Source organism: Carlito syrichta, unplaced genomic scaffold (assembly GCF_000164805.1).
Source record: "Carlito syrichta isolate Samal-C Ts95f unplaced genomic scaffold, Tarsius_syrichta-2.0.1 Scaffold287331, whole genome shotgun sequence".
Classification (NCBI taxonomy): domain Eukaryota; kingdom Metazoa; phylum Chordata; class Mammalia; order Primates; family Tarsiidae; genus Carlito; species Carlito syrichta.
In genome coordinates, this window is record NW_007231427.1 from 7,735 (window position 1) to 23,569 (window position 15,835).

Sequence of the window (15,835 nt, forward strand, 5' to 3'; positions counted from 1 at the left end):
CAAAGAAGTTTTAGTGTATAATACCTGAAAGTCTCACATAAGAGTAATATTAGCTTTGATGCTTGTCTATATGGATGAAATATCCACAGGACATTTTAATTTCTATTTTAGTATTTATCATGTATTTTCTGTGATCATTTACATGTCTGCCTCTCTAACAAACTTGTTTATTTATTTATATTTTTTTCACTCAGGAATCATACAGTTTACTGTTTTTTCCATCATTTGGCACATATCTAAGGCACATTAGAAAATTAGAAATCATAGATTACTTTGTAGAAAAATATTCAGCCCCTCCCTTCTATACCTACACAAACATTTCTAAGAATATGCATAAAACCATTTCCCTATTACAAAGTTATTTGAAAATGGACTCAGGACAAACCCATGTCTGTGGCTCTGGATCACTAACATTAAAAAGACGTATAATCTATAGAAATTTATAAAAAGAAATAATAGCAACAAATTCTAACTTAAAACAACTTCGTGCTACAAGTTTTGAATTTGAATCAAAAGACTAAGAAAAAAATGTGCCAAATCTACTCTCAAGTTCAATAACCATGCATCAGGTATGACATTTAAGAGAAATTCTTAACAGAAAGGGATGTTTCTAGAAACACTCACAGGTGAATAGGCAGTAACCAAACAACTAGACTTTGTTGGAAGGAAAATTACACCCAACTTTTCCCATATGCTTGATGTAGAACGGGCTAATACATCCTTTCACTAAAGTGAACATCAAAATGGCTCTCTTCAGATGGAAGGATTCCTTTAGCTTGTGGTTTGCTAGTTTATATACATCCCAGGCTTAGCACCTCTAAGTAAGAGGGGGTCAGAATCTAGTGGGGAAACCTCTCTTGGAACCAAGGAACGCAATACTTAAGAAATGTGTGCCTTGGACCTAAGGATCTGGATGCTATTGAAATTTCTGTTCATTCCTTTTCAAGTGTATTCTTTCGCTCCGAGAGGAGAGAGATGGTGATAAGCTTTTTGTTGCATTCTTTCCTTCAGTCACAGCAAAGCTTTCAGGAACTTTCTGCCGAAGACATCTTTTCTCAAGCTAGTTATTTGAAAGTACTCTGAGTTCTAAGTTGTATTCATGTTCACCATCTTATTGCACGCTCACTTCTTCTACCATTAAGACTGGGAAGTACCGGCCTCCTGGGAAGTGGTGAGACTTCCGGCCGTGTCCGGGGCCTTGGACACAACCAAATTGTCCACTGTGAATCTGTGGAGTATTCGCTTGTTTCTTGGGGCAGTTTGCTTCAGGCCAGGTCTCCCAGGACTGTCATTGTTTCCTTTGTCAGCAGGATGAGATCTGTCCTGGTTTGGCAGGTGATTCCGTTTCAGTGTGGCACTGTGCCTCCCTGGTTCGTGCAAAGAACCTTCTGTAAAATCGGGGACACTCCTATCTCTTGCCATAATCTCTCTTGATGTCTTTCCCTTAAACTGGCCAACCAAGGGGACAAAGTAAAACTCTCTTGTAAAAGGTTCATCTGGTAGATCATATCAGATTTTTGTGAATTATCTTGTTTTCTGATCCTCACAGTGACGTGCTCCTTGTGGTCTGTCTCGGCAACATCATCTAAGGAGGCAACACGAGTACAGCCTCAAGTAATTCCATTATTTTCAAATTCTGTTCAGTACAATCTACAGCCTCACGCCGCCTCTTGTTCAACATGTGAACCGATGCTCTGTGAAGCAAAAGCAACTCTACCATGAAGAGTGTTTTTCTATCACAGCCTCACTGCGGTGTGTTGCCCTTGTCGTCAGAAGCATTGGTGGAGGCCCCATGCTCTAGCAACAGGGTTTGTGATGGCCACTGGAGCAGGTATAAATGAAGTGTGTGTTCCACTTGCAATATTCTTATTGGGTTTTATATCAGCATCTAGGAGATACTACACCACCTGAAAGTGGCCCTGCTGGCAAGCTAGGTGGAGCAGGACAGCCTGGTTTGCCTTCCTGGCGCCTGCAATGGCATTATGCTTCAGCAGGAGGGAGACAAGGTCCACCCTGCTGTGCAGGGTGGTCACATGCAGCAGGGAGGAGCCATCCTGGCTGGTCATGTTCACAACAAACTCATTGGCAGGAATCTTTGCCAGCTTCTTTTGAGCTTGAGCACATTTGGGGCACTGGCACAGGGGGTGACAGAATTCGAGATCCACTGCACTGACAGAGTCCTCCACCTCATCCAGACCCCCCTCTCTCCTCTGAGAGGTAACACACCATTTCTAGATCTCCATCAGCAACTGCCCTTAAAAGTTTTTCTACCTCTCCTGTAGTCCTTCTTGGTCTTCTCTTGTCTGGACCTCACTGACATGGAGGAGAAGCTGGAGGTGGAGGACCCCGGGCTGATGGAATCCACAGAGCACCCAACAACCTTTTTAAAAAGGGACTAGGCTTTATTATCATGTGTTGAGTGACTACTAAGGGGCAAGCATTTATATGCTTTATATGGCTTAACTTATACTCTTCTGAGAAACTACAATCTGAGAAACTGTCTGAATTTTGTTCTGTTTCCAGGTTTAGGAAACTGAGGCACAGTGAGGTAAAATAAATTGTCCAAAGCAATATGGCAATTAAGACCTGAACTCTAAAACTGGTTATTAATCTCTGAATGACCTGCACCTCTCCTAATAAGGGAGGCATGGTCCTTGATATTGGATAATCGAATATTGTGTGATAGTTTGTATAAGAGATGCAGTTACCACAGTGAACACATGGTGGCGCCGAAGACTCGCCCACACTGTTCGCAGTTCGGTCACTTTGGTTACCGGGACAGAAACTTCCGGGATGGTTGACAAACCGGACAAATGTGGACTCTGCTGGGACTTTTTGTTTCTGTTTTTTAAATGGAGAAATGGAATCCATCATTTACCTTCAAACAGTTAGCAAGAATGACATAAAATTGTTCATAAAAATTTTTGGAAGCCTCATTAAGGACATCTGGTAGCATTAATGAAAATATCTCATTCAAGAACAGTATGAGGACCCAGGACAGAGAAGAATGATACAGATTTCCTTTCCTTAAGATCTTATACTCGCACCTGCCCCTTACCTCCATTTGGGGCTATAAAAGAAACTGATGCAGATATTTTTAGATCCACATGCACACAGCCTGCTCTCCCCACCTGTGTCTCCTTTTCCAATGCCTCACAGTCCTCACTGCAGAAATGAACTATATGATCCTAAACATCTTTTCTGAAGATAATTATTGACTCACCCACCCACCCACCAGCCTTATTTATTGGAATGTTTCTATGACCTTTATTCAGAGCTCTTTCTTGTCATTTTAAATAAATCTGGTAATTCTCTGAACAGTCTTTGGAGATTTGCACATGTCTACCGACATTATATTTACACACTCCTTCCACTGCTCACTCTTTCCACAAGCACACTCCTTCCACTGCTCATGACCAGTTTGAGTTCACTACAACCACGGAATCCATGTCTTGCAGCAATCAAGTTTATATCAGAATTGAACTTGCTTTCTTTTGTTTGAAATACATTTCGAGAACTATAATCCCACTCCAAGGTCAACACTGTATCCAACAGAACTGCATGCACGTATTTACCAAAAAACATGTCCTAGGATATTCGCAACACTTCTGATACTGATGCCCTCAAATTGGAAACTACCCAAGTGCCCAAGATTAGAAAAGATGAATAAACTGTGGCTATACTTAGTAAAATACTATGCAATAATGAGAATGAATTAACTAGAACTACATACAAGAAGGATGAATCTCACAAGTACGTTGCCTGAAAAAAGCCAGTCACAAAGTGTACATATACTATGATTCTGCTATAGGAAGTTCAAAGATCAGGCAAAACCAGTCCACCATGTTCAAAGCCAGGATAGCGGTTACCCTGGGGTTAGCGGTGGAGTGTTGACTGGGAGTGGCAGTGAGGAGGGCTTCTGGGGTTTTGTATTTTTTTTTGTAATCTGGGGGCTGACTTTGAAGGTGTGTTCACTATGTGAAAATTCATTGAGTGGTAAACTTATGTACATTTCTGTATGTATATTTTATAAACTAACAGAAAATAAAGAAGAAATGTATTGCCATGTATAGGTTGGACTCTATTCTGGGCTATTTGGGGAAAGCAAGAGGAGAGGGATGGGGAATTGGCTGCAGCTTGAGGACAGCTAGAGCTTAGCATATGCCCTGACTTATTCCAATCTAACCCCTGGATCTTGGTCAGCCTTGTGAGAAGAATAAAGTCCATTTTAAAAGTGACCATGTCTGTGTCTTTAAGGTGATTGTGAACCAAGGAATGAGGAGCTTTAGGGATCAGTTTCAGTGTGTTCCTGAGTGTTCACAAGTTTGCTGGTCATCCTTTCGAAGAAATACCAGACTCATGAATTCATCTGCACAAACAGAGCCGGCCGGGCTGTCCACTGCTGGCCACCATTGTGTAGTCTGCATTGTTCTGGACTCTGGCCATACACACCTTCCAAAATAACTGTGCAGTTGTCATCATTGTTCAGGAGGCTATTTTGGAACATTGGCTTAGGTTGGTGATGTGCAGAGATCCAGGAAGGGCCCAGCTGTCGGGAGGGAGGCCTGGGTCATCAGGGAGCTGGGGGTGGGTAGGCAGTGACGGGGGTTGGGCTGCAGGAGGTGCAGAGGGGCCCTGGGGGAGCATGGTTTCCAACAAGTGTCCAGTCTTGGTGCAGGGAAAATGGGAAAGCAAGAGGAGAAAGGAGGTGGGGATCGGGTGCAGGTTGGAGGGAAGGTTTGGAAGGGATGACAAGAGTGGACGAATATCAGGCTGACGAGAGCAGGACGAGGAGAGGCAGAGGACAGAAGTTGTTCGTGGAAGGGTGGGAAGTGAGGGCGTGAGCTGGAGGTCGCTCATGGGGTCCTGACATGTTGTTTAAAGAGGAATATCTACAGCTTGGGAGAACTTGGGGGCAGCTGTTAGGAACCTTCTGTGGGATGAGAGAAAAGTGGGAGCGAGGGGGCGTGGTGATTGACAGGCAGCCTCATCTCGAGTTAGGTGACAGCCTGCCAGTTTCTGCAACTTAATAGGTGGTCGACACCAGGGCTGGGAGATGGTGGAAACAGATCTCACAGGGCTGTGATGGAGGAGATAGGCAGCTGTGTTCCAAGGGGGCACAGGTGGAATTCTCTTTTCTCTCTTTTCAATTTTCTCTTGATGTCTTAGGCCTGTAGAAACAGTAGACTATGAGTTAAAAACCCAAGTTTCATTGGTTCTTGCACTCCAGTGATCTCACAGGGTCTCCAGCCCCTTCAGAGTCTGCAGCTAGTGTTTCTGGAGTCCCTGTGGGATTGTTTCATGTGCTCATGTACAAATTGGCTACAGCTTTGCGGTTGCTGTGCTGGGCATTGGAGTCACTGCCCTTCGTTAGTCTATGGGAACCTCTCTCTCCCTGGATTTACAGTTTAAGAGAGAGGTTCCGAAGCAGGGGTGCTGATGTCTCTGAATTTTACAAACTATGAGTGAATTTTTTGTTGTTGTTTCTTTTGTACTTAGAATGCTTTAAAGCTTTGCTTCATCTTGAAGTGCTTGAATAATTCTCTTTCTCTTCCTCCTCCTTCCGCCTTTCTTCTTTCTACTTCGCCTTCTCTTCTTCTCCTCCCTTCTTTTTATTCTTTTGAGAGATATTAGAAACAGGGTCTTGTCATGTTGTCCAGGTGGAAGTGCAGTAGCTATTCATATGCATCATATGATCATAGCACATTATTGCCTTAACTCCCGGGTTCAAGGGATTGTCTTGCCTCAGCTTCCCAGTAGCTGGGACTACAGGTGCACGCTACTGCATGCTAGTGTCCTAATCCTCCTCTGTGTCACCTTACAACAGAGAAAGCTGTTTTTCTGTATTACTGGCTTTCAGGATTTTCATTCTTTTCAAAAAGACCAGGAGCAATAAGTGTTCTCAAACAGAACCTAAGGAAATAAGAACATCTCAAGAAGATGCTGTTTTCCTGCCCTGGGCATCCCATTCCACCCCAGATAGGACAGTTTCTGTTCATAGTTGACTTAATTGTCTATACAGAAAACCCCAAGGAATCTGCAAACAACCTCCTCCCTAGAACAAATAAACGAGCATAACAGGGTTGCAGGATGCAAGGTTAACACAGACACAATTAATTTATTTCTATATACTAGTATATTATTAAGGGTTCTCCAGAAAACAGAACCAATAGGATACACACACACATATACACATACATACATACATATATGTTTATTTATTTTAAGGAATTGGCTTATGCAGTTGTGAGGGCTGGCAAATCCAAATTCTGCAGAGCAGGCAGGCAGGCAGGTTGGCTGGAGGTCCAGGGAAGAGATCATGCTGCAACTTGAGTCTGAAAGCTGCTTCCTGGCAGAACTCCCTCTTTCTTGGGGAACCGCAGTCTTTCTCCTTAAGGCTTCAACTGATTGGGTGAGTTCCCCCTACATTATGGAGGACAATCTGCTTTACTCAAAGTTGAGAGATTTAAATGTTAATCATATCTAAGAAATCCATTTACAGCAACATCTAGATTGGTGCTTGACCCAAAACTGTGTACCATGGCTCTGTCAAGGTGACACTTAAAATTAACTATCACAACCAGTATATGATTGGAAAGCAAAATTAAAAACCAATATCACATAAAGAAAACTTCAAGAAATAAGCTAGGTGAAATCTTACTGAAAGCTACTAAAGATGATGAAATAACTTAAAGAAGTTCGAAACAAATAAAGAGACATAGCATATTTGGGAATTGGAAGACAACATAAAAAAATGATCAATTCTGCCAAAATTGATGCAAATATTTAACACAATTCCAGTCAAAGTCTCACCAGGACATTTTGTTGATATAGGCAAGCTGATTCTAAAAGTTACATAGAAAGGCAAAAGACTAGATAACTACAACAATTTTTAAAAATAAGAATAGTGTTGTCGGAATCCTATTACCCAGTTTTAAGACATACTAAGAAGCTATGGTAATCAAGACAGTATGGAATTGCATAGGGATTCACATAGGTCAATGGAATAGATTAGAGAATCAGAAAGAGCTGCACAGACGTGACCAAGTGGTTTGTGACAAGGATGCAAAACCAGTTCAATGGAGAAAGAATTATTTTTTCAACAGACGACATTAGAACCATCGGACATCTGTATAAACAAAAAAACACTGCTGAAACCTTACAGCTTATATACAAATCAACTCAATATAGATAATAGGTGTAATTGTAAACTGTAAAGCCCTAAAAATGTTAGAAGAAAGCATAAAATAACTTTTCCTGGAGTTAGATAAAAAGTTCTTAGATCTGGTACCAATAAGTATGATCCATAAAAGAAAACATTGATAAACTGATCATCAAAAATAAAAGATGTTACTCTGTGAAAGATGCTGTCAAGAGAATGAAAATACTACAGTCTGGGAGAAAAAATGTGCAAATCACACCTGTCACGGGACTTGTATGCAGAATGTATGAATGATGAATAAACATTCAAAAAGACATTCAATTATCACTGGGTGTTGGGGATTTGCGAATTAAAACTACACACACCTATTAGAATGGCTAAAATCAATATTATTGGTAAGAGCAAGTACTGGAGAGAATATGGAAAACTGCAATTCTTAGACATTATGAGTGGGAATAAAATATAGCACAGCCATTCTAGAAAACAGCTTGGCAGTTTCTTATATAGTTAACATACATTTGTCATACGACCCAGCAATCCCACTTCCTAGAGAAATGAAAATTTATGCTCATATAAAAACTTGTGTATAAATGTTTACTGATGTTCTATTCATAATTGCTTCAAGCAAATATTCTTCAGTAGGTGAATGAACAGGTGAGTGGATAAAGAAATTGTAGTATGTCCATACAATGGAATACTACTCAGCAATAAAAAGGAATGAACTATTTAAATGCAACAACTGAGCATACTCCAAGGCATTATGCTTGGTGAAGAAAGTAGTCTCAGGAGTTTACATATTGTACTTCTCATTGAATGTCATTTTAATGACTTTTTTTTGTGAGTTGAGGGCTCATTCTGTCTCCCAGGCTGGAGTACAGTGGCACGATCATGGCTCACTGCAGCCTCAACTTTCTGGGCTCAGGCGATTCTTCCTCCTCAGCCTCTTGAGTAGCTGGGACTACAGGCAAGCACCACCACACTTGGATAACTTAAAAACAAATTTTTTTTGGCGGGTAGAGATGTTGCCTAGGCTGCTCTCGAATTCCTGGGCTCAAGTGATCCTCCTGCCTCAGCCTCCCAGAATGCTGGGATTACAGGCATGAGCCACCACACCTAGCCTATTTTAACAACATTTGTTTTTTTTTTGAGTTGGAGTCTCACTCTGTCGCCCAGACTGGAGTGCAGTGGCCGCTCCCGGCCACCGCAGCCTCGACCTGCTGGGCTCCGGCGATTCCTTCCGCCTCAGCCTTCCAAGTAGCCGGAATTACAGGCATGCGCTACCACGCCCGGCTGATTTTTTGATTTATTGTAGAGATGAGGTCTCGCTGCCCAGGTGGGTCTCGAACCCGCGGGCTCAGGCAATCCACTCACCTCAGCCTCCCAAAGGGTGGGATTACAGGCTGAGCTACCGAGCCCGGCTTAATAACATTTTTGAAAAGACAAAATAGTGATGAGAATAGGTTCATGGTTGCAAAGATTTAGGGAGAAGGGAGGCTTTGATTATAAAGGAAGAACATGAGAGAGGTTTTGGGAGTGATGGTACTGGCTTATATCCTGATTATGGTAGTGATTACATGAACTTATATATGTGCCAAAATTGTAAATATATACTAACAAGTCAATCTTATTGTATGATGATATAAAAATAAAATTAATAAAATTATAGAGGAGGGACATTGAATTCTGATATAGGCATCTGGTTTTTTCTGGCCGAGGGTGAGGCTGATGGTCTCTAATCTGTGCAGCAACAATCAAAATGCTGAGCTGGCTGGGCTTGGTGGCTCAACCTGTAATCCCAGCACTTTGGGAGGTCGAGGTGAGTGGATTGCCTGAGCCCGTGGGTTTGAGACCAGTCCGGGTAACTTGGCAAGACTTCCTCTATATAATAAATAAAAAATTAGCCGGGCATGGTACCGCGTGCCTGTAACTCTGGCTAGTTGGAAGACTGAGGTGGAAGGATTGCCGGAGTCCAGCAGGTTGACGCTGGGGTGGCCGTGAGTGTGCCACTGCCCTCCAGCCTGGGTGACAGGGTGAGACTCCAACTCAAAAAAAATAAAAATAAAAAAATGCTGAGCTACCCTGCACTGCTGCTCTGAGGCTTATGTATTTTGATCTTTTTTTCTCTTTTGCTTTAGATTCATTAGGACTGAACAAAAAGATTTCTTAAGTTTTGCTTTTCAGTCCCAGAAATGACAGTTTACAATCTCTTTCTCTTAACCACCTGTTCAGCATTGGCCTCCAGCTGTGTTGGAGCTCCAGCTGTGTCCTCCTGCCCACTTGATAGCGGGAGCTTTTTTTCACCTTCATTTTTTGAATTATAATTTTCATACAGTATAATACACAGATCTTAAATATATAACTTGATGAGCTTTGACAAATGTTTACAGGAGTGTGATCATAAGTATTTAACAACTGGCCCCCGGTGGGATAAAAAAGCCCTGCTTTGTAGTGTTTGCCAATTTCTGGGGTATAAATATTTCTATCATGGTGGATTTCAAGCTACCAATATGATGTCAACTGGCTTGCATACATTCTGGAAATTTACAGTCAGCTCTCTCAATAGTGTCAGCGGGCTCCTGCACACCACTGCCTGTGTGTGACTGTGTAACTACCACCCGAACAGAGATTAGAGACATTTCTATCTCCCCCACATGTTTCCAGTGCCCCTTGGCCTCAATCCCCATGCCCTTCTTGTGCAGACTACTGCTCTGATTTCAATCACCATAGATTAGATTTTTATATTATAGAACTCCATTCAATCACATCCATACGATTACAGTATGTATGTTTTGGTCTGGTTTTTTATTGCTCAGTAGTATTTCATTGTATGGATACAATATGATTTAGTCTCCTGTGAATGGGCATTTAGTGTATTTCCAGTGTAGCTTTTCCTGAGTAATTTTTTTTTTTTTTTTGAGTTGAGGTCTCACTCTGTCTCCTGGGCTGGAGGGCAGTGGCATGATCACGGCTCACTGCAGCCTCGATTTCCTGGGCTCAGGCAATCCTTCTGCCTCACCTCCCAAGTACCTGGGACTACTGGTTTGCACCACCACACTTGACTATTTTATTTTATTTTTTGTAGGGATGGGCTCACTACAGAAATGTTGCCCAGGCTGGGTAAGATGTTTTGCTTTCTGAAAAACCAAGCATCAAAGATAAATGGGTAGCAATTATTTTGATAATATGGGCTGCCTATCTGTACTGAAATGTGAACGTGATAAGGCAGCATGTTGAAGTGAAAACATGAATTTTGTTGTTAGACAACTGAGATCAAATTTCCATAGCTTTGTAAGCTTAGGAAAGTTACTTAAAATCTGAGCTTCAGTTTTCTTACCTGTAAAGGAGAGGTGTATTTACCTTGCAGCATTGTAGCAAAAGTTAAATAATGTGCACAGGGTACAACTTAATGTATAGAAGTCAATCAGATAATATGTATAATAAATAGACTTTAGAGTATAACATAAAAATTTCACATATAATTTTTTTCTAATTGTTAGAATTGTGAAATATTTATGACATGTATTTATAAAATGAGAAGATGGAATCTCTCTGAGGTATTTTTAAAATAGTCTAGATTTTCCTTCCTCTAGAATGGTTGATTCTGGCCCTTCTCTAAAACACAATATATTTCTGGGTGCATGTTCTAGAAGCAGAATTCTGCCAAATGCAGAATCCACTAATATTTATTGAATGTCTGCCACGAGCTAGATGCCTTCAAAGATGCTTTTTCATTATCACCAGTAAAATCGAAAGCTTCAGGATCCATTCTCTCTTTCCACCAGAAAGGGTTTTGCCAAGAATATTAGAACCTCTTTTTAAATAATATCTTAAGTACTTTCAAGAGTACTCAGGGGCCAAAAAAAAAAAAAAAAAAGTTTGAGTTCGCAAAACAGCATGTTGTTGAGTGTTCGGCAGATGGCGCTGTTTCCACAATATCGTTCAAGACAGCCTCGGTCGTTCTGCCACCAGGGGGCGCTTGTTGCCCCTGGAGAGGTATTACTCCTAAGAGTGCTTCATAAAACTCACTGACCAGCGCTGGCGCCAACAGCCAATGACTCTATCTCAGTGATTCTTTTTCTCTAGGTGGGACATCGCAATTCCATCTCTTTCTTGTACCTCCAGACAGCCAGGGCTCTTATGTTTACAGGGTTCTTGACCAAAGGCAGAAAGAGCACGCTCTCTTTTCTCGTTCTTGCCAAATGAGCACCATGAAATTTCCATCAGGTAGGGAGAGGAACACCAAATCAGGGAGGCTGACTGCTGGAGGCTTGTGGCCTGAGACATTGAACCCAGGACGTCCTTCCGAGAACTGTCTGCTTCAGTTGACCCAGGGTCGCAACTTGGGCCAATCTGAATGTTAGTGAAGGACTGAGGGAAATTTTGAATTAAGTGAAAGCTAAGAAAATTTATTTAAAAACAGCTTTATTGGGGTATAATTGATATACTAAAAATTACACATATGTAATATGTACAATTTAATGAGCTTGTACATATGCCGCACACACCCAGGACACCATCACCACAATCAAGGTATCAGACATACCCATCACTTTCCAAAGTTTTCTTGCGTCCCTTATTTATTTATGGTAAAAACACAACATGGGATCTACCCTCTTAACACATTTTTTAGTGCATGATACTGTTTTGTTTTTGTTTTTGTTTTTTTGAATCAGAGTCTCACTTTGTCACCAAGGCTGGAGTGCAGTGGCATGCTCATGGCCACCGCAGCCTCGACCTGTTGGGCTCAGGTGATTCTTCTGCCCAAGCCTTCCATGTAGCTGGAACCACAGGCACACGCCACCATGCCTGGCTAATTGTTTTTGATTTTTTAATAGAGATTAGTTCTTACCATGTTGCCCAGGCTGGCCTCGAACCTCTGGCTCAGGCAATCCTCTTGCCTACACCTCCCAAAGCGCTGGGATTAAAGGTGTGAGCCACTGCGCTCAGTTGATACCATATTTTAAACTGTAGGCATGGCAGATCCCTAGAACTTACCTGTATCACTGTAACTTTATATCCACTTCCTCCCCTCACCATCCCCTGGCAACCACCATCATATTTTCTGTGTCTATACATTTGCCTATTCCAGATACATCATATAGATGGAATCATGCAGGCTTTGACCTTCTATGCCTGGCTTATGGCACATAGCATATCTTCCAAGTTCATTCATGTTATCTTGAATGGTAGGATTTCCTTCTAGAAAATGACATGTTACCTGAACTTTGCCCACCTACCAGGGTTGACATAAGAGGGGCAGGGAGGAAAAGCACAGTATTCACTGAACATCCTTCTTAGCCATGAGGTGGAGGTTTCGGGCGCCCTGTGGGAGTCCTGGTGCCAGCCCAGGGTGGAGTTGAGACAGGGGAAGGGGCCCACTGTAGTGCCAAACCCTCAAAGAACTCCAAAGAAATGGCACTTTGTCCGAGAGGATGAAAAAATGACCTGGAGACAATGGATGAGACATGGGCTTTATTCAGGAACTTACTTATGGGAAAGATGGCCCAGGCGCAACCAACTAGACACGAAAAAAACCCACTCCATGTTGTTAAAAGGCACACAGGCTATATAGCATTTTACATATGGCAGAGTATGGGGTTAAGTGTGAACAGGGTAGGAGTTGCGTAGTTATGAGAATGTGCTTGGTCATATGTCACATGTACATAAAATGGCTGTGATTTCTCTCTAAGGGTGGATTTTTTTTATTATAATGAGCTAAAAATGACTTAAAGATAACCAAAGTTAGGGGCATTGATCTAGGCATGCCCTATATGGTCTGAACCTGCCTGGAGGGAGGTGGGAGGCGGGAAGGCTGACCATCTCCAGGAAGGGCTCAAGCTGCAAGATGTGGTCAGCAAAGACCAGAGAACACTTGGCCATGGCTCAGCATGATTTGCATGCCCCAGGCTGGAGCCTGAAGGGACAGGGACATTCTAGGTTGGCCGCCTCCAGGACGCCTCTTTGGACCCTAACCGCTTGCTTGGGGCCATATCCATGGTGTCCTAGTATTGTCACTGTGTGTCATTCTATACCTACAACAAGCAGACCTGGGTTGGACTCCCTAACCTGCCTTTCACAGTAGTTTGACCACAGACTGAGGCTAATTTTCTCATTTGTGGAATGGGGACAGTAAAGTGTACCTTCTAAGTTTGTTGTGAGTATTAAATGAGATACATGTATATGAAAAGCCATTAGTACAGGCCCTGGTGGTGAGTGGATATCCAATAAATAATAGCAATTGCCATATGTCACTCCTCTCAGTTCAATACATTTGCTTAACTGTCGAACTGTCAGAGAAAGCACATGTCCTACTCTCCAAGAGAGATGACATGAAAAATGACTAAACTTTTGGTAGGTTAATATTTGTGGTATAAAAAACAATACATGTGTCCCACCGTGGGGACACATGATGAGAGAAAACTCTTCACATTTAGGAAAAATCAGGTGTGTGAAGCAGCAGGACTGAGAGACGAAAGCCGCCTGCTCTGGTCCCTCCCTGGGTGGTGATGGATGCCTGACCGCCTTGTTCCTTCCTTAGTTACAGCGCTGGCCAGGCCTCCGAGGGCCCATGTTCTGCCATGGCCAGGCATTCCATTTGTGAATCTGTAGGGTTTGTTTCCACCTTCGAAGAATTCCAGATATTTAGGTCAAAGAAAGGACTTTTGGTTGGGCTCGGTGTCTCAGCCTGTAGTCCCAACACTTTGGGAGGCCGAGGCAAGTGGATTGCCTGAGCCCGAGGGTTTGAGACCAACCTGGGCAACTTGGCAAGACATCGTCTTTATAGTAAATCAAAAATTAGCTTTCACTGCACATGATTATTTCTTTATCTGTCTCTGTCTTCTAGACGTGCATCTCCTTGACTTTCTGTTTACCTCTGCATCTCTAGCATGCAGCCTAAGGACACAGTAGACACTTGGAAGGTGTTTACTGTGTGAATAAATGAAGGAATGAAAGCATGTTTCACTGTGCATTTAGGGAAAAAAATTACATAAGGCAGAGATTTCCATAAAACCAAGCCAAGCCAGTGTTTTGTTTTTTTTTTTGAGTTGGAGTCTCATTCTGTCGCCCAGACTGGAGTGCAGTGGCCGCTCCCGGCCACCACAGCCTCGACCTGCTGGGCTCCGGCGATCCTTCCACCTCAGACTTTCAAGTAGCTGGAATTACAGGCATGCGCTACCATGCCCGACTGAGTTTTTGATTTATTGTAGAGATGAGGTCTCGCTGCTCAGGCGGGTCTCGAACCCGCGGGCTCAGGCCATCCACTCACCTCAGCATCCCAAAGGCGCGGGATTATAAGCTGAGCCACCGAACCTGGCTCAAGCCAGTGTTTCTTTGAACTATACTGACATTTTATGCCTTGGACAACAATTGGTCTGATTGTTTTTCATTGTTGCTACACAGAACCGTGAACATGTTTGCTTTTTAAAATGCTTACCAGAGCTAAGCCCGGTGGCTCACATCTGTCATCTCAACACTTTGGGAGGTGAAGGCAAGAGGATTACCTGAGTCCAGGGGTTCGAGACCAGCGTGGGCAACTTGGTGAGACCTCCTCTCTACAATAAAAATAAAAAAAATTTGCTGGGCATGGTGGTACATGTCTGCAGCTCCAGATACTTGGAAGACTGAGGCTGAAGGATTGCCTGATCCCAGCAGGTAGAGGCTGCAGTAGCGGTGAGCTTGCCACAGCACTCTAGCCTGGGGGACTGAGTGAGACTTCAATTAAAATAATAATAATAATAATAATAATAATAATAATAATAATAAATAAAATATTTACCAGAGCAAGAAGTTCACTTTTACTTCATATATTGAATCCTTCAAATAGTCACTACCTTTAAAAGAAGGACTTCTCTCCTCCTTGAGAAATTTTCTTGGGGTAAAGATTCTAGGCTAGTTTCTTTTTACTTCCCACATACCCCTAGAGGATGGCTCTCCTTCTGCAGCCATAGGGTGTAGGAGAGCATGGACTCTGGAGCCAGAGTCCCTGGGTTCAAGTCCTGGCATTGCCTCTTAGTGACTGTGCAACCTTGGGCAATTCACTTACTGTCTCTGTACCTAAATCACCTCTTCCATAATGTGGGGTTCCTCTCTTAGGGTGGCCATGAACATTAAGTAGTTTAACACGTTAGATGCTGACACAGAATCAGGACTCAATGATCATTAGCTATTATTATTCCTACCTTCTCCTTTTCCCAACCCTCTCCCTTTGATGTCGTCCCTGTTCATTTCGACAGGTCCTTACTGATGCCCACGTGCCCAACACTCACAGGCACCGAGCGAGAGAGATGCTGAGGACGATTAGATGCTGTCTCCGCTCTCAAAGGGTTTATGACCTGGAGATGTGGAGACAAGAGCAAAGCACTAAAAATAAAGAACAAGTTTGTGCTAAAATATATGCCCCTGATATATGTCACAGGAGTTCAAAAGAGGGAGAGAGTGGGCTGAGTTGGAGAAGGCTTTATGAAACTCCAAATGATTTCTGTACTGCAAAATAAAGCCAAACTCTGGAAACCAGGGAAAAAAAAAAAAAAAAGGAAGAACAGAACTTGATTTGGGTTCACAAAGGGGCAGAATGTGGAGAATAGATTTTATGACTTCACACCCTGCCAATTTACAGTTCCCTGAATTGTTCTTGCTTTGATGTCAGTATGGCAAAACTAACTTCCACCATGT

General features: G+C 42.6%; 1 pseudogene; it reads right to left on the bottom strand.

Moving 5' to 3' along the window:
- Positions 1–1,137: 1,137 nt before the first annotated feature.
- Positions 1,138–15,388, bottom strand: LOC103254689 (annotated as a pseudogene).
- Positions 15,389–15,835: the final 447 nt, after the last annotated feature.